The 25,197-nt window shown below is 46.1% G+C and overlaps 1 protein-coding gene across 3 annotated transcripts in view; it reads right to left on the bottom strand.

Moving 5' to 3' along the window:
- The window catches only part of LYRM9 (LYR motif containing 9), a 111,528-nt gene that overhangs the window by 51,096 nt on the left and 35,235 nt on the right, over positions 1-25,197 (bottom strand). The window lies entirely within an intron of this gene.

The raw sequence follows: 25,197 nt of genomic DNA, 5'->3' as shown, positions 1-25,197 counted from the left end.
CTATATTGCCCAGGTTGGTCTCAAACTCCTGGTGTCAAGTGATCCTCCCATCTTGGCCTCCCAAAGTGCTGGAATTACAGGCGTGAACCACTGCACCCAGCCTCATTCTCAGCATTCTTATTATGTTTTGTCTTATTATCCTCCAAGGATAGGTTAAGTAATTGTTATGGGTTGAATTGGGTCTCCCCAAAATTCCTATGTTAAAGTCCTAATCCCAGTATCTAAAAATGAAGGTAAGGTCTTTATAGAGGTAATCAAGTTAAAATGATGTTATTAGGGTGGGCATTAATTCAATATGACTAGTCTCCTTATAAAAAGCAGACATTCACACACAAGGACACATGCACACAGGGAATATGATAGCTGAGATTAGGGTGATGCATCTGCAGGCCAAAGAATGCCAAAGACTGCCAGCACACCACCAGGGGGAGAGGCATGGAACGGATTCTTCTTCACAGCTCTCAGAAAGAACCATGCTGCTGACACCTTGATCTTGGAATTCTAGCCACTGGAACTGTAAAACAATAAATTTCTATTGTTTAAGTCACCTAGTTTGTGAGACTTTATTACCATAGCCATAGCAAACTACTACAGGAATTCACCTCAATTCTCATAGTGAATGAGAAGCAGAACCAGATTTGAACACAGGTCTGGCCAATTCTGACACACCAGCCTCTTCACTATAACTGTATCATAATTCCCCTCCACCAAAAACTCTGGGGTGGTCTATAGCCTACACTTAATGGTGATCAGATATTTTAAGCTGGAGGACCTAATTTTGGTGGGAAAGATGCCAGTTTGGGTCATGTTGAGTTTAGGTGCCTGATAATACCCTGGCGTTCAATAAACACTTGGATATATGAATCTGAAGTTCGGGGAGATATCCAAGCTCAAGAGAGGCAATCAGAAGTCATTAACACACAAGTAAAAATGGAAACCCTGAGTGTGAATCAGATCAATAAGAAAAAGCACACTAAGAACCAGTGGGCCTAGGATGATCCCTGGGGTAGCAATGATTTCTTTTTGCCACCTTATGTCCATTTTTTTCCTTCTCCCATAGTAATAGAATTTTTAACTGAGCACATGGGCTTCAGAGTAAAGACTACATTTCCCAGGCTCCCTTGCAGCTAGGTATGATCATGTTCAGGCTAAAGGGATGTTAGTGTCACCTTCCTGAAAATTCCCTTATGAGGTAGTTTATGCCCTTTATTTACTCTTTTTCTCTGTCTTTCTTCCATCTTGCTCCCTGGAACTTGGATGTTGCCTTGATTCACAAGGATGAGGATCATTCCCAAGGAATTGTAGGGCAGTTAATTGGAAGAGGACTGTCTTAGTCCATTTGTGTTGCTATAAAGGTATAGCTGATACTGGGAATTTATAAAGAAAAAATCATTTGGCTTATAATTCTGCTCTCTGGGAGACTGGGCATCTGGTGAAAGCCTCAGGCTGCTTCCACTCATGTCAGAAGGTGTAGGAGAGACAGCATGTGCAGAGACCACATGGGAAGAGAGGAAGCTAGAGGGGGAGGTAGGGGAGGAGCCAGGCTTTCTATCAACCAGCTCTCATGGAAGCTAATAGAGTGAGAACTCATTCAGTCTCCCCACCTTCCAGGGAAGGCATTAATCTATTCATAAGTGATCCACCCCCCTGACCCAAACACCTCCAATTAGGTCCTATCTCCACCACTTGGGATCAAATCTCAACATGAGATTTGGAGGGTACAACATCCAAACTAGAGAAAGACCTGTGATCCTGAGGACTTCCTGAAGTGGAGATGCCATACCAGCTCTGGACTGCAAATATCTGGACATTTGTATGACAGCTAAACAATTATCTTGTTCAAGTCAATGTTGCTTTTTTTTTTTTTTTTTTGGTTATTCTCTGCTATACCCAATCCCAACTAATATACCCGGTGAACACCAGGATATAGGAGGTAGACATAGGAAAGAGATCAAAAAGGAATGGCCAAGATAATGGACATCTATTGTTATACATACTCATAAGAGCATCACTCTTCTGGAAATAATTCTTCTAACCAGTTGGTTCAGTTGAGAATTGCCACCTTCTTGTAGGCCCTGCCTTCCAGACTACAATTAACTGTGACTAGCCAGTTATAGTAATTGGTCCAGGTACGGGCACTTGACCCCCAGTAAACCAATCAATGCCCTTCTTTGAGCTTTTTTTTACCTTGGGTTCAAGGAAAGCAGTTCTCAGACCTTCTATGATGTTCAAGGCCAGGAGCCATTGATGGCAATATCTCTCACACATGGAGAGACCTGTCGTCTTAGTCTCTTTGTGCTGCTATAACAAAATACCTGAGACTGGGTGATTTATTAAGCCCAGAAACATTTTCTCACAGTTCTGAAGGCTGGGAAGTCCAAGATCAAAGTACCTGCCAGTTTGGTTGTCTGGTGAGGGCCACTCTGTAATTCCAAAATGATGCCTTGTTGCTGCATCCTCCAGAGAAGAGGAATCGTGTGTCCTCACATGGCAGAAGACAGAAGGGCAAGGGAGCCACATGAAGCCTCTTTTATAAGAGCCTTCATTTATAAGAAAGATGCTTCATGGCCTATTCACCTCTTAAAGGCCCTATCTCTAATACTATCACATTAGCCATTAAGTTTCAACACCTGAATTCTGGAGTGGACTCATTCAAACCATAGTCATCTGAGAGAATGAAGTCATCATGGAAAAAGGAGAAGTGACAAAAGGCCTGGAGAATTCTGCCACCATCATCTCTAGTACAGTTGTAACTGCCCAAGAGGTTTGCCTTGCCCACTGCCTAGACAGAGCCGATTCATCAAGACAGGGGAATTGCAATAGAGAAAGAGTAATTCACTCAGAGCCAGCTGTGCCAGAGACCGGAGTTTTATTATTACTCAAATCAGTCTCCCTGAGCATTCCGGAGCAGGGTTTTTAAGGATAACTTGATGGGTTGGGGGAAGCCAGTGAACCAGGGGTGCTGATTGGTCAGAGATGAAATCATAGGGAGTCAAAGGTGTCTTCTTGCACTGAGTCAGCTCCTGGGTGGGGACCACAAGATCAGATGACCCAGTTTATTGATCTGGGTGGTGCCAGCTGATCTATCAAGTGCAAGGTCTGCAAAAGATCTCAAGCACTGATCTTAGGAGCAGTTTAGGATGGGTCAGAATCTTGTAGCCTCCAGCTGCATGACTCCTAAACCATAATTTCTAATCTTGTGGCTAATGTTAGTCCTACAAAGGCAATCCGGTCCCTGGGCAAGAAGGAGGTCTGCTTTGGGAAAGGGCTGTTGCTGTCTTTGTTTAAACTATAAACTAAGTTTCTCCCAAAGTTAGTTCAGCCTACCCCCAAGAATGAACAAGGACAGCTTGAAGGTTAGAAGCAAGATGGAGTTGGTTAAGTTAGATCACTTTCACTGTCTCAGTCATAATTTTGCAAAGGTGGTTTCACAGTCTTTCCTAAGTTACATCCATATTGCTTTTTTTATCAGAGCTTCCCATATGAGCTAATTCATTCCAACTCTTATTAGAAATCTAGTTGAAGTTGGGTTTCTGCTATTTATGACCAAAAGTCCTGAGTGATATAATCAGAGAGCTACAAGGAAAATCAAGAAAGTGTGCTGTCATGGAAGAGGATGTTAAGGAGGAATTGATAGTGTCAGGGGCAGTAGAAGGGTCTGGTCAATTAAAGACCAAAAAGTGCCTGATGGATTTGGCAATTAAGGTGGTCACCATTATGACAGCGATTCCTTGAAGTTAAGGTTGGAATCAGATTTCAATGAGTTCAAGAGTGAACAGGAAGTTAAGAAGAGGAGACAGTGAATTACAAAGACCTCTGCTGAGAAATTGGAAAGGAAAGGAAAGAAAAGGAGGAAGTTTAAAGGGTAGCTACAGGGGGCCTTGGGTTAATAAGGGTTTTGTTAAAAAGCAAAATTTTTTTGCATATTTATAGGCTGAGCAGTAGCAGTTAGAGATTTGGTAAAGGATTTGGGGGGGTGAAAAAATTGATGAGGCAAGGCCCAAATTAGAATAGGAGGGAAAGGAATTAAAGTCAAAGGATAAGTGTTGAACGGGAGGAAAGATACTTGTTCTTTCTTAAGGAAAGATGGTAAAGAACAGGGGCAGGTGGAGTGAGCAAACTGAGTCTCTCACCTTTGATGGCCTCAGTTTTCTCATGCAGAAAGGGCAGACTCTCCTAGTGAAATGGAAGAGAGCAAGAGTAAGGAGGGAAGTTAAGGCAAGCAGTGACACTTTCTTCTTTGATTAATGAGGGGATTAGGAAAGGAGGCTGCTCTAGGACGGCTCTGAGGGCTGGGACTGGGGACCATGGAGAGGCTGTTCTGGGTCTTTCTGTGGTTTTCTCCAGCAGTGGTCTTCCGTCCTGGTTAGTGGAGGAGAGAAGCAGCAGCAGCATTACTCTAGGATGGAGATTTCAAGGGGGTCAAAGACCAGGGATTGAGGAATAGAGGTGCAGGGGAGAGGGTGTTCTGATGCTATGACACAGGACCCATGCTGGGTAAAGGGGAGGAGGAGAGGCTGGACACCTGGGCCCTAGAGAAGGGAACAGATGCAGGGGAGAGGGAGGACATGGAGACTTACTGGCGCACAACCCAGAGAACATTCTGGCATCACCGGGCAAGGAAGAAAATTCCACAGACTCTAAATTTTAAAATAGGGCTTTGCTGTTTTTAAGACCTGTATTACAGGGAGGAAGGAAGAGAGTGCTTGCCAGCCGGGGTCGGGGACCATCATACCAGCTCCTTCATACACTTACCTACATTTAGGCTTTCTCATGTATCTTAAGCAACTGTGAATACCCGAGACCCGCTATTCCACACACAGCCTTCCAAGAATTGCTTTGTGATACACAGGTATCACAGAGAGGTCCTGTGCTGGCACAAAAAATAAAAAGAAAAATCCAGGAGAGGAAACTGATAACTTGCATTTGCAAACATACATTTGAAAACAAGGTTAAATACACATTTGAAAAGAAGAATGGCCGGGCGCGGTGACTCACGCCTGTAATCCCAGCACTTTGGGAGGCCGAGGCGGGCGGATCACGAGGTCAGGAGATCGAGACCGACCATCCTGGCTAACACGGTGAAACCCCGTCTCTACTAAAAATACAAAAAAATTAGCCTGGCATGGTGGCGGGAGCCTGTAGTCCCAGCTACTCAGGAGGCTGAGGCAGGAGAATGGCGTGAACCAGGGAGGCGGAGCTTGCAGTGAGCCGAGATCATGCGCACTCCAGCCTGGGCGACAGAGCGAGACTCCGTCTCAAAAAACAAACAAGCAAAAACAAACAAACAAACAAAAAAGAAGAGTCTGAGTATTCAGAAGAAGCAAGGGGAGTGTGACATTGCCCGTCTGTAAGGTGGTCATGACAGGGGGTCAGAGGAATCAAACTTTAAGGATCATTTCCACTGGTTTAGTTTTTGGCTGAATGTGTGACATGAACTTCTGATTTTGGGGGGCTGGTTTCCTAATCATCTTCCTTGATTCTGCATAACCGAGGGTCCCTCTTCAGACTGGACCCTAGCAGGAAGTGACTCCCCATGGTTACAATGCAGATGAAAGCAAACATAGAACCCTTCCTTAGGTTAGAAGGTTAGAGGCAGCAGCCAGGGATAACACAACGAGGGAAACAGCCCTCCACACACAGAGACTGGTAGCAACCCAGTTATCTGTCTCTCTCTCAGCTCTCTCTCGGTCTCTCCCCCAGGCTGGAGTACAGTGGCGCAATCATGGCTCACGGCAGCCTCCAACTCCTAGGCTCAGGCAGTCTTCCCACCTCAGCCTCCCGAGTAGCTGGGACCACAGGCGCGCGCCACCATACCCAGCTTCAACCTGTTGTAGTAGTTATTAAGGAGTTATTTTAGGCAGATAGAGAGAAAAAGGGGTCCCTGGGAAGTTTTCGTTTTTTAAGGCATCTCTGGAAAATGTTCTTGTAAAGCCAGACCGGCAACCTTTGATAACCTTTGATATGCAAATCCAGGCCATTAGAAGCTGGGTCCACCCAAACATGGCCATTTCCGCCTTCTTCTTCTTGCCCTTGCCCCACATATGCCTGGTGACATGGCCACCCCCACAAATCCCCATGTGTGTAGAACGTCATGGTGCCCTGTATTTGCATATTAAAAGGCTAGGGTGGGAAGGCCAGCTTTTTCTCGGGCTACGTGAATCACATGCCTGGTCAAACCAATCCCCTAAGCCCTATGCAAATCAGACATCGCCTCCTCCAGCCTCTGCATATACACCTGGCTGGTATCCGTGGCAGGTGGGCACCTCCTCTTTCGGCTTTGGAGACCCCCTCCCTCTGTCTCTGTACGGGGGAGCTTCTTATGTCTTCTCTCCTCCTTCTTGCCTATTAAACGATCCACTCCATAAAACCACCCTACTTGTGTCCGTGTCGTTTTATCTAAACCGGCATGAGGACCAAGAACCCTGGTGTTCCTCCACTCATCGGAGATGTATCAAACCCAGTTCTTAAAGTCTGAGAATTAAGCAAGAAAAGAACCAAATGCTTGGCTTCAGTGTTAAATGTCCCAGAAGGGGAGGCAGGCTGGGCTCTAGTTCTGGGAGCTCAGAGCAAACCAGCAGGAACCCAGAAAGAGAATCCTGGCTGACCAGGAACTTCTTCCTCAGCCATCCCAGGCCCCCAGCACTGCCATTCCTTAGGAAGGGAGGATCTGCTACAGAACACTTTTGAGACTTGATCATTTATAATCTATAAATATGTATCACACTCTACGTCTAGGTCTCCTTTTAGAGTGTGGGCTCACTTACCCTTAACAAATCTTTTTGTCACTTTCACAAAGTCCCCAGATTAAAGAAACATTCTTCTACTATAAATAGACACCCAGACCCAGGAACCATGCCTGGTGCAATCTCAGCTCACTGCAACCTCCGCCTCCCAGGTTCAAGTGATTCTCCTGCCTCAGCCTCCCGAGTTGCTGGGATTACAGGCATGCACCACCACGCCCGGCTAATTTTGTATTTTTTAGTAGAGACGGGGTTTCTCCATGTTAGTCAGGCTGGTCTTGAACTCCTGACCTCAGGTGATCTACCTGCCTCGGCCTCCCAAAGTGCTGGGATTACAGGCGTGATTCACCTCGCCCAGCCCAAAATATTATTTTAACAAAACTAATCTCCTGGTGTGTGCTGTGTACAGATATACCACATTTTTCTTATGTTTATTTCATCACAAGTATGTGTGTATATCAGATAGGAATCTTTCAGTTGCCAATTACAGAAGACTCAACTTAAACTGGTTTACCCAATAAAGGGGTTTTATTAGCTCATGTTTTCAGCAAATATCTATCAAGAGCCTACTATGTGTTGTGCAATTGAAAAGTTTGAAGATGGTACTAGATTTAGGCAAAGCCTGATCCAGTAGCCTAAACAGTTTTAGCAAAGACTTGAGTGGTGTCTTTGCCTCTGCTCTGGCTTCCATGTGTCCATCTTTAAGCTCCACATGCTAGTCCTTCAGCTCTCACTTACCCCACCCAGCACCATCCTCCGTACGTTGCTCTGTCATGTGGAAGACAGAGTCTCTCTCAGAACCCCTGGGATTCACTCTCTGTGGCCATCCATGTGCCTGATCCCAACCAATCAGGGTGGCTGAGAATGGGATTTGGTGAGCTGCCTAGACCAGTGAAACCTACCCCAGGAGGTGGGAATGGGGCCAAATGCACCCCAGCTACTTCCAGGCGAAGTGGATTCCCCAGAAGAGAATCCACTTCTGAATGCAGAGAATGGATGCAGAGAAGCAAGGGACAAATAGTCGTCACCGCATTGTGTCATTGTTCCGGCTACATGGAAAGCTCTCCATAATGATTGAGAGCACAGGCTGATGCCAGGCTGACTGAGTTAGAATCCTGGCTTCACACTTATCAGCTGTGTGACTTTGGGCATGTCACTTAACCTCTCTGTGTCTCAGTTTGCTCATCTGTAAAGTGAGGATAATAGTACCTGCCTCATAGGATTGAGGATTGTGATGAGGATTAAATGAGTTAGTATTTGTAAAGCAATTAGAATAGTGAATGATACGTAGCAAGCACTTAAAAGTGCACTGTGAACACAGTAGGGGGCCCAATAAATGCTTGCAGAGTGGGTGAAGGTACAAAGCAAGTCCCACTACTGTCCAGACTTTCACCCCCAGCCACTCCATCTCTCAGGGCAGGTCCTCCTGCCTTGGGGTCTGCTGTTTTGGAGCTATTTTCCCAGAAAGCTGGCAGCTGGGCAGCGATGAGTGCCCCCCACCTATGATTAAGATGGCATAACCCTAGATGGCATCATTAGAGCACCATTTTTCCCTACAAACTGATGAGAAATCCATAGGGGTGGATTCTGGGGGCCCATCAAGACACTCCTGGAATAAATGATCTACATGTGCCATGATCATCTGTATGACGATTTCAGGCTGGTTTATCCCCAGCCTGTGACTTTTCACGCTTCCTAAGCTGTATAAAAATGAACTGCAATCAGGCTGATCTATAGATAGACAGTTCCTGTTTCTGAGCATGCTGAATGAGGGTGGGTGTGTTGATACATTTGCATAAAGCTGATGGATGTAGAAGGCTATGGTTTTTTGGTTTTGTTTTTGTTTTTTTTTGAGGGGTTGGGGTATCCTTTTGGAAGTGGAGCCAGAGAAGAGGTAAAATTAAGGAAAGTAAAAATAGGGCAGACTCATAGCTTTTTCATATGAAAATGAAGGAGGCAGTAGCTACAAGATAGTTTACTGATGCTCTGTCTGCAAGGAAAAAATGGGCTGGTTTGAAAAGCAAAACAAAACTGACCAACAGGTGACTGGGAGGGATGGGGAAAGGGGTGTGATCTGTCTTTCCTGTCTGCCTCCTCTCTGCTTTTTTCATGTATACACGTAAGGGAAAGATGTAATAGTCTCTGTTTTCTATGTACAGGGATATTTAGATATGCAAATAAGCACAGCCTGTTAATGAGCTGAGGGTGATTACACTGCAGGGAGCTGCCAGCCCCTGCTGAACAATAGGTGAAGAGACACCAGGTGTCTGTGAAGGGGGAAGGGGACCTCCCCACCCCTGCCTCTGTGCCTCTGACCTGTCTGCAGAATGAAACTGTTAGGCCAAGTTCTTTCTTATGCTCCTTCTAGCTCCCAGATCCTGAATCTAATGAGTTAAGGTGAGCAGCAGGAGACCAGGTAAGCCCTGGGGCTCATCAGGGAACTGATGAGCAGGTAAGCCCAGAGGCTCCTGAACCTTACCTGGGCCAGGAAGGGTGATGGGCAGCCAGTGAAGCATGAAGCTGCCTCAGATGGGCAAGACCACCTGGCAAGTGCTATGGAATTGGGGTGGGAGAAGCAGGACCCTATGGAGTGAGCAGGTCATGCTGCGTCTCTTTGGGCAGCATTTGGTCACAAGATGGTGACTGGGCACCTGTGTGCTTATCAGAAGTCAGGGCAAAGTTTTGCAATGAGAAACAGGAAATGAAGGAGTCCGCTTTTAATTTCTAGGGAGAGATGTTCAGTATTAGTAAAAAGGATGTGGACTTTGGAGTTGTACACATCTGAGTTTGTTGGGCTAGACACATTGGACATGTTATACCCATGAACCCTGGCTGACAAGATGCCAGCCACACAGCCAGTCTCCCCTACTGATAAGATAAAGGACTTGGCCTATCACATATGACTCTCCTGACAATCACTTGATAGTTACCTAGCGAAGGAGATAATTAACAAAGAATCTTACAAGAAACTCGTGTTGCTCGGGCAAATGCCCGGCCTGGACATCCCAGGTCCAGAGGAGTGGAAAGAACCCAGCCAGTTCCAACAGGATCTGCAACGTACTTTCTGACCTGTTGTTCTGACGGCAACAGAGTAGGACACTGTCATCGTCTGCCAGCCTCCAAGTCTCTGTGACACTGTCTCAAAACAGTCTAAAGCTTTAAGTCCCCTCAAACCTCCCACATCTGCCATGTGGCTGGATCACTCCAAAATCAGGACATGTCCCTAACCTTCTATTAAGGGCATTCGACTTTATACCATGTCACTGAGCATCACTCAATCCTGCCTATAAATATGGATGCTATGCTAACAAGACTTATTGCTGATTTAATGGCAGTGAGTACAGGCGGGTGTGCTGCACACATACACAGAGAATGGTATTGAAAAATGGGAATGATAATTAGAGTTTAATAAATGGTAATTTGCTCCTTGCTGCTGTGTGTGACAGGGGTTGGGGAGGATGAAATAGACGGGCCCTTCCAGAAAGTGAAATGTGGATAGAACGTATGCCATGACAGCTTTATTTTAATTTTCACATTGCCCAGGATTGAAGTTAATGCTCATTTACCTACAGATCCTTTTCCCTGGAAATAACCTCTTGTGGAACATGAGTGGAGAAGACAATTAGACAAGAAATATTTATCACTGGGACCAAATTTTAACTAGAGTCGTAGAATGAAGAGGTCAGGGCTCCAGAGACAAAGTGAAGCAGAGAATTAAAATAATTATCTGGATCATTCAGGGGAAATAAAATCATTGTTTTTGCTTCAGTGAGTGTCTGAATGATCTAAATAATTGTCCCCACCCTTTGTTTTGGTCTGGTAGTGAAGACCTGGCCAATCGATCCAGTAGCAAAGGATGGAAGTTGGAAGTTTGTGGCGAGAAAGGACAGGAAGGCTGAGTAAGCCTGAATCCCCCTGGTCCTGCAGGCCTGAGCGTTGGGCAGAGGCTGGCCCAGTCCAGAGCTTGGGCTGGGGAGGGAAGGATGGTATTCCTGGAAGCTAGAGACCAGAAAGTAAGCAACGCTGAAAGTCACATGGGAAACCAAGGTTCGACAAACCCAGAATACAGCCAGAAGGAGCCAGGTTTAGTGAGTGAATCCAGGAAGCTAAAAGATTAAGCAGAACAGAATCATGAGGGGTGTGTGTGTGTGTGTGTGTGTGTGTAGTTAGGAAAGGTTAAACAATTGACTATACCAGAGGTTTGCAGCTTCTTGGACTCCACTGGCCAATCAAGAGAAGTGGAATTTTTCTGGGGCAGTGGCAGTATGCTAGTGTGCAAATGGAAGGTATGGTGTTATTCAGTGGGCCCTGCAAGTCTCCCCTTTCCAGAAACAACTACTTTATTTCTAGATATAGAATAATAATAATAGTAAAAAGACAGCTACTTTATGTAAATGCATGAATGATCCATTGCTTGAGATTTATTCGTGGCCTACTTGTGTGTTCATTTTTCAAACACAAATTTTCCTTGGAGGACAAATCAGTAGTTTCCAAGCTTACTATAGAAATTAACAATAACTAATTGTGGTAGATTTTAAATTCCACAATTATTCAATATTCTTCCTTTTAAGAGACAGAACTTAATTCCCATCTCCTTGAGCATGGCTTGGACTGGGTGACTCATGACCGATAAAATATAGCAGAAGTTATGGTGTGTGATTTCCAAGTCTGGGTTATAAACTGTTTTGTAGATTCCTCCTAGTTCCCTCTTTTGGATTGTTTGTTAAGGTAGAAGCCACCTGCCACATCACTAGGACACACAAGCAGCCAATGCAGATGTCCATGGAGTAAGGAACTGAGGCCTCCTGCCAATAGCTGCATGAGTGTGCCACCTTGGAAGCAGACTGTCCAGCCCCAGTCAAACCTTCAAATGACTGCGGCCCCAGCTGACATTTCACTGCATCCTCGTGAAAGGCCATCAACCAGAATCACCCATCTAAGCCATTCCTAATTTCTAGCCCTCGGAAACTGAGTTATCTAATAAATGTTTGTTATTTTAAGCTGCTAAATTTTGGGATGGTTTGTTACTCATCAATAAATATTAAAATAATCATAGCTAAGATTTACTGAATATGTACATGTGGCAGGCTTCACATATATTAACATATTTAAATGGCTTAACAATCATATGAGATAGCTACTATTACCAGCTCCATTTTGTAGTTGAGGAAACTGAAGTATACAAAGTTATATATAGTTAATACTGTTAGTTCCCTTTCCTGGCTGTAAATGTTGGCTGCTAAAGACTCACAGCTTCCCCTCTTTCCAGAGAATTGCCCCTGGCTGGATAGGAGTGGTCTCACCTAGGAAGTTGTACACTGCCTTCCCCTCCCACTGTGGCAGCCCTCAGCCACTGACTAGTTGATGCAGGGCAGGACCACCACAAAGTGGGACCAACTGTATGGTGCAATTCTCCCTCCAAATTTTGTTGCTGTGGAGTCAAGCAAAAGCTAGACTCTAGCTGGGATTACATTCTTGCTTAGATCCATTTGCTACCTCTATCCTGCTTTCCTTGCCCCTTTTCTCCCAAAAGCACTCCCTCAATAAATCAAGTGCATTGGAATCTTGTCTCAGGCTCTGTTTTAAGGAACTCAACCTAAGTTAGGCATAGTGATTTGCCCAAAGTCATTGCTATGGTTTAAATATTTGTCCCCTCCCAAACTCATGTTGACATTTAATTGCCATTGTGATGGCATTAAGAGGTGAGACCGCTAAGAGGTGATTAGGCCATGAGTGCTCTGCTCTCAAGAATGGATGAATGCCATTATCAAAGGAGTGGGTTCTTATAAAAGGTCCAGTTTTCCCCTTTTTTTTTTCTCTTATCCTCTTGCCTTCCTCCATGGGATGATACAGCAAGAGGATCCTCACAAGATGCTGGCACCTTGATCTCGGACTTCCCAGCCTCTAGAACTGTGAGAAATAAATTTCCATTCTTTATAAATTAGTCCATCCCGAATATTCTGTTGTAGCACCAAAATGGACTAAGACAGCCAAACAGCCTGGGTTTGCACGCGACAGTCTGACTTCAGAGTTCTTGCCCTTAAAAATGTCTCTGGAAGAGTAACAAATACCAGTAGAGAGCAGTAGCACAATCATAGTTCACTGCAACCTTGAACTCCTGGGCTCAAGCCATCCTCCTGCCCCAGCCTCCCAAGTAGCTGGGACTACAGGCATGCATCACCACACCTGGCTAATTTGTTATTTTTTTGTGTGGAGATGGGGTCTTGTTACATTGTCCAGGCTGGTCTCGAACTACTGGGAGTTCCTCAAGGATCCTCCCACCACCTTGGCCTCCCAAAGTGCTGGGATTACAGGCATGAGCCATGGTGCCTGGCCACTACTAAATTTTCAGCTCCTATTTTGGCATGAGACAAGTGGTGGGTGGTTCAGTTCGGCTTTTTGTAACTGCTAGTTCTGTCCCCCACCCCCCCGCCAACACACACCATGGATAGTACCACGTGAAAGCCAGTCCTCCTGCCCCTCATATTCATCCCTTACCTCCCACCCTAATTAATCTGGTCCAGATCCTCATTCTTGTCATGAATTTTAGCCTCCTCTCTTAGATAGGATTTACATTTTCTTGCCTATAGTGGGTGAAATTGAGTCCTAACCCCTGGTACCTGTGAATGTGATCTTATCTGGAAGTAGAATCTTTGCAGATGTGATTAAGGTAAGGATCTGAAGATGAGATTATCCAGGATTTAGGGTGGGTCTAAATGCAATGACTAGTGTCCTTATAAAAGAAAGGAGAAATTGGAGACAAAGAGACACAGGGGGAAAACCACGTGAAGACAGGATGTGGAGATCAGAGGGATACATCTGCAAGCCACAGCATGCCAGGATTGGATTGCAGAGCCACAGAAGCCAGGAGAGACGCAGGGAACAGATTCTCCCTCGGAGCCTCCAGAAAGAACCAACCCTGCTGACACCTTGATTCCAAACTTCTGGCCTTCAGAGCTATGAGACAACACGTTTCCATTATGTCAAGCCTTCCAGTATGTGGTCATTTGTTATGGCGGCCACAGGAAACAAATACACTTCCCTTCAGAGGCCCCTGTTCATCTCAGCCCTAAACCCAGCAGCAGTCTCTGGAGTGAGGTTGGGGAATTACAAAAGCTGTAACAGGCATGCATCACCACACTTGGCTAATTGTTAATTTTTTGTGTGTGGAGATGGGGTCTTGTTACATTGTTTACAAAGCCACAGCCTTGTGGTTGTTATAGTTCCCGTTTTGTTTTGTTTTGTTTTGTTTTGTTTTGTTTTGTTTTTTGTTTCATTTTGTTTTTTACAATCGAGGAAATGGGCCCAGGAAGTTCAAGTGATTTTTTCCAAAGTCCCTTACACCAGCAGTCCCCAACCTTTTTGACACCAGGGACCAGTTTTGTGGAAGACAATTTTTTCATGGACAAGGGGCAGGGGGGAAATGGTTTTGGGCTGAAACTGTTCCACTTCAGATCATCAGACATAGTTAGATTCTCATAAGGAGCACACAAACTGGATCCCTCCCATGTGCAGTTCACAATAGGGTTTCCGCTCCTACGAGACTCTAATGACACCGCTGCTCTGACAGGAGGCAGAGCTCAGGTGGTCATGCTCACCTGCCCTCCACTCAGCTCCTGCTCTGCAGCCTGGTTCCTAACAAGCCATGGACTGGTACTGGTCCCTCAGGGGTTGGGGACCCCTGCCCTATATGGATGGTGTATAAAGCCCAGATTGTGGGTCTCTAGACTCCAAATCCTGAAGTTTTTAGTCCTCAAGAGGAGACTGGCAATGATACAAGGACACTACTAAAGTCTTTCTGTTCACTGTCTATAACTCTTCATTTTAAAATCTAGGTATTTGGGGATGTGGAGTGTAGGGGGAACAGGAAGGTGGGACCTAGCTTATTATCCTTCTGCCTTTGACAGCATATAGTATCTCCCATAAAGTGCAGCAGCAAAGTCTAACTTAAGCATTTAAGTGACCCCTTCAGTTCCTTAATGATGCTATAAATGCAATCCTGGCGTGATTTATAAAGCTATTAAAATAAATGCTTCCACTAAAATAAACATTGCTACCTCTCAGCATATGTTTATTTGCATAACCTAAGCACAAACTTACCCGAACATGCAAAACCTGAACCAAAGATGATAAACGGAGGGCCTGGGTGCCGTACACAAATGAACTGGATGTGTGTGGGTCTTGACAGCATTTTCTAGGGACAGCTGGTCTTTCAGACTTTTTTTTTCTTAGTCATGGTCTTTCAGTCTTGAAGCCTTGCCTTGTTTCTCAGTTTGGAGAAATGCCTCCCTCCATGGTCTGACACCTAGCTGATGCCTCTCTATCCATGAATTTCACAGTATGCACAGAAAAGCACTTTTTAAAATGCTCTCCTCAACCTTTCTGCGTGGTTCAGCTCCCCTGGAGAGCCCCACTTGAGTCTTTACCATTTTTCATGTCACAGAAATGTTTGTAGGCCCTGGGCCATGGGAGGTTTTGGAGCAAGAGGGGCATGATGAAATTTGCTAATCACATCTTGGAACCATGAGATTTTAGGTCTATATTCAAAGAGGCATGAACCCAGGGCCTGAATTTAATTCATCTTCAACCTCACAGCTCTTTGGACTGTGCTGCATTGGTCATTATGTAAGAAGGAACATTTGAGAAGAAATCGAGTAGGTTTGAGATGATGCCCAGGAGTCATAAGACACAATGGAAAAGCAACAGGAAAGAGTTTACACCAGTCTGTCTGGTTCATTATGATATCCTCAGTGCCTACCATGGGTGCCTGGCACATACAGCTTGCTGTAAATAAGTGTAGAAGGAAGTGAGACAGAGAGGGAGGCCCTAGGGAATTCAGTTCAAGTCCTGGTTCCACTACATACTAGCTGTGTGATGATGGGAAAATTTATTAATTTCTCTGAATCTCCACTTCCTCATTTTGAACTGAGGACAATAATATCTATTGTAAGTCTTACACAATACAACTCATAAAAATGTCTAGAACGGTGCTGCACAGAATAGGTGCTCTATTCCATAAATGTTCATTGAATGAATGAATGAAAGTCTGGCTGTTTCCCTGCGGATGAATGGCCCTTGAGCTTGGAGACATTGAGTATGGTGCACGGGGACAAGCTGATCACTTCCCAAGGCATGTCAGTGGAGCGCTGCCTGTCTCCTTATTTATGTGCCAGGTTTTCATCATTTGCCATCCACACTTAGGGGATTAATTCCCTGGGAAGTGCAGCCAGTAATACACAGCCAGCCATACGACACAGACAACAGCAGCTACGGTTGTAATTCCCATCCCATTGACAGCCCTTCAACCAACAGAGGAAGGATGGAGCAGCTGAAAGCTTCCATTCAAAGTCAGTAACAATAAGTTACAAGTGACTACGTATGTGGAGGGCAAGTGAGAGGGGGCAGGAGGAGGGTGAGCAGCCAGCCCCTGCTCTTTGTGCTAGTGTAGCAAGCAGGATCCAGCCAGGAAGTGTGCCCAAGTGCCTGCTTAGATGTTAGGGAAATGATTAAAGTTTTCCAATTTTGGAAACAAAAGTTTAATAGTTTATTTTTTTCCTCTTTTTACCCAATACCTTTGGAACCTTTAAGATTGTATTAATTGGAATATAAAATATTTCAGGTGCAGTGGAAAACAGCATGGTGATTCCTCAGAAATTAAACATAGAATTACTATATGATCCAGCAATTACACTGCTAGGTATATACTCAAAAGAACTGAAAACTAATACCCAACCCAGTACCTCTCCAGGAATGTTTATTACAGCAGCATCCACAATAGCCAAAAGGTGGAAACAGTCCAAATGTCCATCAACAGACTAGTGGCTTAACAAATTGTGGCATATATAGCAGAATATTATTCAGCCATAAAAAGGAATGAAGTACTGATACATGCTAGATCGTGGATAAACCTCAAAAACTTTACGCTAAGTGAAAGCAGCCAGACAGTAAAGATTATGTACTATATGACTTCATTTATATGAAATATCCAGAATAGACAAATTCACAGAAATAGAATGGAGATTGGTTGTTTGCTGGAGCTGGGGAGAGAGAGTAATGGGGAGAAACTGCTTGATAAGGGGTTTGCATTGGAATCATGGAAATGCTTTAGAATTGGATCGAGGTTGCACAATACTGTGAATGTACTAAATGTCATTAAATTAATTAAATTGTTCACTTTAAAATGGTTAATTTTATGTTATGTGAATTCCACCTTCATTTTAAAAATTGTGTGAATGTAATTATGTGAATAAACACACATAATAAAGAAAATTACAACCCCACATATGAGTATAAATGAAAACTAGAGGCTGGGCGCGGTGGGCTTGTAATCCCAGCACTTTGGGATGCCGAGGCGGGTGGATCACGAGGTCAGGAGATCGAGACCATCCTAACACGGTGAAACCCCGTCTCTACTAAAAATACAAAAAATTAGCCAGGAGTCGTGGCGGGCGCCTGTAGTCCCAGCTACTCAGAAGGCTGAGGCAGGAGAATGGGAGAATGGCGTGAACCTGGGAGGCGGAGCTTGCAGTGAGCCGAGATCGTGCCACTGCACTCCAGCCTGGGCAACAGAGTGAGACTCCGTCTCAAAAAAAAAAAAAAAAGAAAGAAAACTAGGTTTCCTTTCCTACCTGACCCTCCATTCTCCTCATAGACAATTACTAGAGTTTTTTGTGTACCCTTTTAGAGGTATTTTTAAGTCTATATATATACATACATATATAGAGATATGTAAAATCATGGCATGCTATACACACTATTCTGCTGTGGAGAATGCTTTGTTTTTGTTTTTGAGACAGGGTCTTGCTCTGTCACCCAGGCTGGAGTGCAGTGGGGTGATCATTGGCTCACTGCAGCCTTGACCTCCTGAGCTCAAGCAGTCCTTCCACTTTGGCCTCCTAAAGTGCTGGGATTACAGGCATGAGACACCACACCCAGCTAATAATGTTTTTGTTTTTGTTTTTTGACATAGAGTCTCACTCTGTCTCCCAGGCTGGAGTGCAGTGGTGCAATCTAGGCCCACTGCAACCTCCACCTCCTGGGTTCAACCGATTCTCCTGCTTCAGTCTCCCATGTAGCTGAGATTACAGGTGCACACCACCACGCTCAGCTAATTTTTGCATTTTTAGTAGAGATGAGGTTTCACCATGTTGGCCAGACTGGTCTCGAATTCCTGACCTCAAGTGATCCACCCACCTTGGCCTCCCAAAGTGCTGGAATTACAGGCGTGAGCCACCATGCCCGGACAAGAATGTTTTAAAAATACCATTTAATGGGTCTCAACTCAGATCTACTCAATCCGAATTTTCAAGATTGGGCCCAGGGATTTGTTTTTACAAAGCAGGTGGTTGGTGGGGAGGGAGCTAGTCTAGTCCAGCCTGTGGCTTTCCTGCCATTCCTGAGTACCAAGCATCCTGCCTTCAGCTTGGTTGGCTTCCTGGGGTCTTCTCAGAACTGGGGACTCATAGGCTGTCTGGCCCTCAGTTACCCTTCTCCAATACTCTTCTGCCTTCACCACCAACCTCAGACCACCTCCTCCCCCTCCAGATAACCATGCCAGCCCCAGGGACCCTCACCACCACGACCTGCCAGGCCTGCACTTCTGCGAAGCCAAGGCTAGCCCCACCTGCTGGCTTCTCTGAGGGCACTCCCAAGGGTCAGCATCTTGAGCCTAGCTCTCTGGAGCCTGATGAAATTCTCATCTTCTCTCCATTGCTACTCAATAGCTGAGAGACCAACTCAGAAAAGAATGATTGCCAGATTAGAATGTCAATGTGTTTTAAAATATCTAACCAGTTGTTGAGCCCCTACTGTGTACCAGGTACTGGAATAGGCCTTTCTTTTTGGGGTTGTTTTGGTTTTTTTTTTTTGTTTGTTTGTTTTTTGAGACATAGTCTCGCTCTGTCACAAGGCTGGAGTGCAGTGGCACAATCTCGGCTCACTGCAACCTCCGCCTCCCAGGTTCAACTGATTCTCCTGTCTCAGCCTCCCAAGTAGCTGGGACTACAGGCACCTGCCACCACTTGCATTAGCTCCCTCAGGTCAGTCTTTTTAAACCCCATCTTACCAGTGAGGAAGGAAATGGAAGCTTAGAGAGGTTAAGGAACTTGCGGGCTAATGCATGGAAAAGCCAATCTGACTCTAAAATCCAACTCTTTCCTCTACCCCACATTGTCACACAGTCCAAGCCTCATCACTCGTGAAGGGAAGTAAGTGTTATCAGCGAGAGGAACCTGTGCATCTGTAGGTGGGACACCTCTTTCTGCTAGCAAGATCCCCGGGAACTAAATTATCATCTGAAAGTGCAGAATGAGAGCCTAGGGAGGCCAGGCATGGTGGTTCACGCCTGTAATCTCAACATTTTGGGAGGCCAAGGTGGGAGGATCGCTTGAGCCCAGGAGTTCCAGACCAGCCTAGGCAACATGGCAAAACCCCACCTCTACAAAAAATACAAACATTAGCCAGGCATGGTGTTGTGTGCCTACAGTCCCACCTACTTGGGATGCTGAGGTGGGAGGATCGCTTGAGCCTGGGAGGCAAAGGTTGCAGTGAGCTGTGATTGCGCCACTGTACTCCTGTCTAGCCTGGGCGAGAGAGTGAGACCATGTCTCAAAAAAGAAAAGATAATCTAGTAGCCTAGGGAACAGAGCATCTCAAGGCATCCTCCACAAACCTGTGGCCACATTAGCCTTGGCCCACAACATATTGTGCCATTGCATTCCAGCCTGGGCTACAAAAGCGAGACTCAGTCTCAAAACAACAACAACAACAACAACAACAACAACAACAACAGAATTCTATTCTCTAATGGCCTGAATATGGGCATCTACCCTCCCCTCCCCTTACATAAGGCTGGGTAAACTCTGGCAGGTTTTCTGTTTTGCCTCCTTCCATTAGGGTACCAACCAGCATCATCAGTGGGGAAATAGTCTTTGGAATCCATGAACCTAGGTTCAAATCCCAGCTCTTCCCTTCATTAGCTGTGTGACTTCAGACTCCAGACTTCAGACTTCAGACATAGCTCCCCAGATGTATATGAAACTCACTGCCCAGAGTTCAGTCACTGCTGGTTCCTCTCTTCCTCCTGGCAACGCAGCGTTTTCCCAGGCACGAAACCCACTTTTCTTTTGCCACATTCCAGTCCTGAGGGTTATCTCTGGTCATGTTTATGGGACTTGGGTAATCTTAATCCTCTCCCTCCTAGCCCTCTCTCCCCTTTGCCCTCAATCCAAACAGACATATGATCAGGTCCTGGCCCCAGGCATAGGATAGATATAAAAGGGACCTTGTATCTGAGACTGGGAGCCCGGAGCTCCTTGGGGAGGATTTCTACTTCCCACGGCTCACTAATCGGGCTCTGGGAGTCACATGAGGACTCGTGACCCCTGGGCCCAGATGGTCCTTCGTCTCACAGCAGACGGGACAAGCTCCTTGGGACAAAGCAGCTTCACACTGCCTGACTCCAGGCAGCCCCACAGCAGGCTCACCTCACTCTGCCTGAAAGCCATCTTCCTGAAAAGTTGGGTGATTTGTGAATTCATAAATTCAATCCTTCTTTATTCCTAATGATTATTGTCCTTTCAAGGGACATTTGTCCTTGGCTTATATCCTCCAGATTGTATCTCCTTAAGTTGCAGGGCTCGGCTAATGTCTATTGAGTGTTTGTACTATGCTAAGTGGGATTACATGTGAGTTATTTCATTTCATCCTCATAACAATCTTGGGATGTGAGCACTGTTTCTATCCTCACTCTAAAGACCATAACCATAGCCAGCATTTATACAGCACTATGTCACAGACATCATTCTCTGTGCTTTATGTTTATCAACTCACCCTATCATCACTGCAGTCCTGTGGTGTAGATGCCAGTCATCCCCCATTCACTGAGACTGACAGGTTGAGCAAGTGGCACAGGTCACACAACCAGCAAATCACAGAGGCTGGAATTCAAGTCTGGGCAGGATGGCTCCCAAGGCTCCTGACCATTCTGATACACTGCCTCCTGTTTTTCCCATAGCATTTCCAGGGATGTCCTGGAAATGGCAAGGGAAGTCCCACTTGCCATTTCAGAAGCCATGGCTACCATTACAAATCAATAGGGTGTGAGCCAGACAAGGCCTGGCTCAGTCACATAGTTTCCTGAGGCGCTGAAGGACAGACCACACTGATTGATTTCTCGGCTCGGTCTTTAAATGTCAGTGTGTGCGTGACCACATCAGACCTTGGGTACAGAAATAAAATGCAGAAGGAAAGGACATTCTAGTGCGTGGGATGAGAGGGAAGCAGGGCAGGAGAAGAGCAACAGCCTGGAGCACACGTGTGCAGGCTGGGTGGGCTTCCTGGGCTGGCGGGAGGGGCCCCATGTACCCAGTGGGGGATGGGAGTGGGGTGAGACCTACACCCTTGACCTTGGACTCCTGTGAAGCTGTTTATGGCCTGACACCAACCCTGGAGAGATGGGTCTTAACCTGATTTAGCTCCCTTATCAGTATTGATTGGCCACTGTTAGGCGCTGCTCATTTGGGCCAGCCTGACTGCCTGAGCACAGATCAACATCCCCAGCGCAGCATGGCAGGGCAAAGGCAGTGCCCTCCTTCCCACCCCCCAGAATTCACCCAGGCCCCCACTGCACACTTCTCTGGGCCTGCCCAGTTCAGTCATTCACTGTTCTAGGATCGGAGGGGACAGGCACACGTGATGGAGACAGAGCATCCTGCCTACTCCCATGCAGCCTGGAAGGGGAGACTGACAGGGTAAGGAAGCCAACAGAAATAGACTCAAGACGAATCTCAGATGTGTTGTGTGCAGGAAAGGAAGAAAATGAGGTAACGTGGGAGAACCCGTGGGGAGGGGACAAGGGAAAGGGGAAGATAGTCCAGGAGAGCCTCTCCAAGGATGTGAGTTTCGAGCAGAATTCTGAGTGATGGGAAAAGGGAGCATTCTGAGAATTGAAGAAAGAGCTCTCCAGGCAGGGGGCACAGCAGAGGCAAAGGCCCAGTGGCAGAAGCAGCCTTGGCCTTTCAGACATTGAGTACGGGGAGCAGCAGAGTGGTGGGTGGTGAGAGGAGAGAGGAGGGTGGGGACCAGATGGACCCCCAACCCCTGCCACCCTGTCCCTGTAGGATGGTTCCTTTATAAGCAGCCCAGGTTCATCATTAGGACTTGACATTGGTCCACCTCTTTTTCCCCCTCCCACCCACATCCCTGGACATAGCTTTCAGTTAGCCCCTAGCCCTCACAGTTGTGGTAAAATATTTCAGAGAGTGGCTTGGAATAGTGGCTCATGCCCGTAATCCTAGCACTTTGGGAGGCTGAGGCAGGAGGATCACTTGAGCCAAGGAGTTCAAGACCAGCCTGGGCAACATAGGGAGACTCGTTTCTACAAAAATAATGAAAATATTAGCCAGGCATGGTGGTATGCACCTGTGGTCCTAGCTACTCAGGAGACGGGTGGGAGGATCACTTGAGCCCAGGATGTGGGGCTGCAGTGAGCCGTGACAGAGCCACTATACTCTGGCCTGGGTGATACAGCAGGACCCTGTCCCCCTTCAAAAAAAAAAAAAAAGATTCCAGAGAGAAGACCCTTACCCAGTCATGCCAAATCCAATATGGGAGGTTAAGGAAGGACCCCAGGGACCACCTAATCCCACCATCTGCCTCCTCTAGTTCTAGCTCATATCACATCCCAGCTGACCACTCACTCATACACGTCTGCCCTGGGCTCCATCTCTGGGCCTCTGCTCCCGCTGGTCCAACATTGATTGGCAATGTCCTTACCCCACATCTCCATGTCGGGAAATCCCTGTCATTTGCTAGCATAAATGATTCCAAATTCTTGAGAGCTTTCCTGACTCCCAGTCACATTCAGTCGCAGGTTTGACTTGTTTTAATGCTCCTCAGGCATTTGTTTGAACATCCCTTTGATCTTTCATTTCCTTTTGTCCTACAATGTAGTTTTCTGAATACCCGTCTCTCCCATCATACCACAAAGTCTGTGGAGAGCAAGAATTCAAATGCTGGTTCTGCCATGTCCTGGCTATGAGGTTTTGACAAGGCACTTCACCTTTCCAGATCTTAACTTCCTTTGATTCCCACAGAACTGACCCTGAAACCAGGACACTATATCTGAAGTTTATTGGGAGGTGATTCCAGGAAGTGCTGGCAGGCAAAGTATGAGATGAGACAGGAGCAAGAAAGAACCCCTAATAGGGAGTATTATTCATCAAGTCACCACACTGTGCTATTGAAGTTCAATACTGCTGGGTAACTTTGGGGGACTGCAGAATACCGTTTCCTAACCTGGCTGAACGTTGCACTCATCAGGGAGATTTAAAAAATATGAATGCCTGAGTTCTATCCACAGAGATTCTGACTTAATTGGTCTGGGATATAGGCTGGGCACCAATATTTTTTTTTACACCCCCAGGTGATCAAATGTGCAGGAAAGTTTGAAATCACTGGTGTAGAATACATCTCAAAACTGTCCCAGTCAAAAGGTGAAAAAGTAGGGTGTTTATCCACCAACTTCCATCCATCTTTGGTTGAGGATGTTTCCAGCGTATTCTGTGAGTGTCCTCGAATGCTACCTTGACCAGAAAACAAAAAGCAAAACAAAACAAAAAACCCATAGATGTTTGCAGTAAGCAGCCTGGGGTATATGAGGGCGAATATGGGAAGTGTGTTAGTGTCTGCTATATCCTTCATCTCTAAGATGGGGGTAATAAATTTGTGAATTTTTGCAAGGATTAGCAAATGTCGGCTAAGTGTCTGGCAGGCACACAATAGGCAGTTACTAAATGTTGTTATTCTGGTTTTTGCTGTGGGTTACTGCTGTATTCCCTTAAGCACCCAGCCGGGGGCTTTGTGCATAGTGGATGCCCAGCAAGTATCAGTCATTCTCTAAGCAATCCTCTAAAACAACAATGCTGGAAACCTGAAATCAGTGGGGCTGACAAGACACATCACTCAATCCTGTAGTTCTTGAGACTCTGAAACCATGTGTTTCCCTAAGTGATCTGATATTTTTAACCTTGGCTGCACACTGGAATCACCTGAGGGCTTGAAAAGAAAATACAAATGCCTGGGTCCCACCCCCAGGAATTCCTGATTTAATTGGTCTGGAGCTAGGTCTGGGCATTTCGGATTTGTAACAGCTCCCCTGGAGATTTTAATGTTGTAGACTTCATGATTAACCAAGGGTGGAGGGATGGGTGGGGGGTTAGGAAATGAGCAGGGAAAGGATAGTTGCATAATTCTTCCCTCTGTTCCATCCCAATCCTCCTTCCATCCCTCCGCTGTGTCTCAGGGCTTCAGAAACTCATTTCTAGCAAAGTGGCTGGAGGCCCTGGCAGGCATAAGCCCTGCTGCTCCACGTTCCACAGGGCAGCCACAAACCACCATGCAGGCACCTTCTTGCTCGTCTGACATGTGTCCTCCTCCACATCCTGCTTGCCCGGCCCTAGCACCCACACTGGCTCACTCTGCAGACCCTCACTGAGTGTCTGCCACACATCAGACACTAGGTGAGGCGCAGGGACACAGGGATGCTGCAATCCTCACAGTTCCTGCTCTGAGAGGAGAATAACGCACAGAAACCTACATGTTCAGGGCCCCAGTGGAAGTCTGCATCCTTGCTGTGAAGCAGGGGAGGAAAATCATGTTCTCCTGGGCAAGAAGGAGAGTGCCTGGAAAGGTTTTCTAGAAGAGCCTTACTGAGATAGGTAGAAATAAACATCCTATTTTTTTTTTTTTTTTTTGAGATGGAGTCTCACTGTGTCACTCAGGCTGGAGAGTGGTAGCATGATCTCGGCTCACTGCAACTTCTGCCTGCCAGGTTCAAGTGATTCTCCTGCCTCAGCCTCCCAAGTAGCTGGGACTACAGGCATGTGCCACCACGCCTGGCTAATTTTTGTATTTTTAGTAGAGACGGGGTTTCACCATGCTGGCCAGGCTGGTCTTGAACTCCTGACTTTGTGATCCGCCCACCTCAGCCTCCCAAAGTGCTGGGATTACAGGCGTGAGCCACTGCACCCGGCCAACATCCCGTTTTTATAAATGAGAAATTTAAGTCACCAGGGAGAGAGGCTGATGTCAGAGCCTTTGTGAAGTTCCAGACAGGGTGCTGGGCACTCTACCCATATCATTAATAACAATAATGATAGCTTGCTCATTTACTGTGTGCCAGGGCCCTTCCAAGTGCTGGTTGAACCCTCACAACACTCCTAGGAAGCAGATGCAATTATGAATATTTCCCCATTGCACAGATGAGGAAACTGAGGCTTTGGGAGGTGAAGTGACTTGCCCAACATCACACTGGAGTAGTGGAGCCAGAATTGTAGCCCAGGCTGTTTGGCTGCTGAACTTCTTCCCTTGACCTTGACATTGATGGCCTCCCATCATTCTGCTCATTCTCATAATCCAATGAATGAGGGAGGCATTAGAAACGTGCTGTTTACAA

The sequence above is a fragment of the Gorilla gorilla genome, chromosome 4, assembly GCF_029281585.2.
Source record: "Gorilla gorilla gorilla isolate KB3781 chromosome 4, NHGRI_mGorGor1-v2.1_pri, whole genome shotgun sequence".
Classification (NCBI taxonomy): Eukaryota; Metazoa; Chordata; class Mammalia; order Primates; family Hominidae; genus Gorilla; species Gorilla gorilla.
The sequence above is the reverse complement of the archived record's forward strand: the minus strand, read 5'-3'. Positions and strand labels throughout refer to the sequence as shown.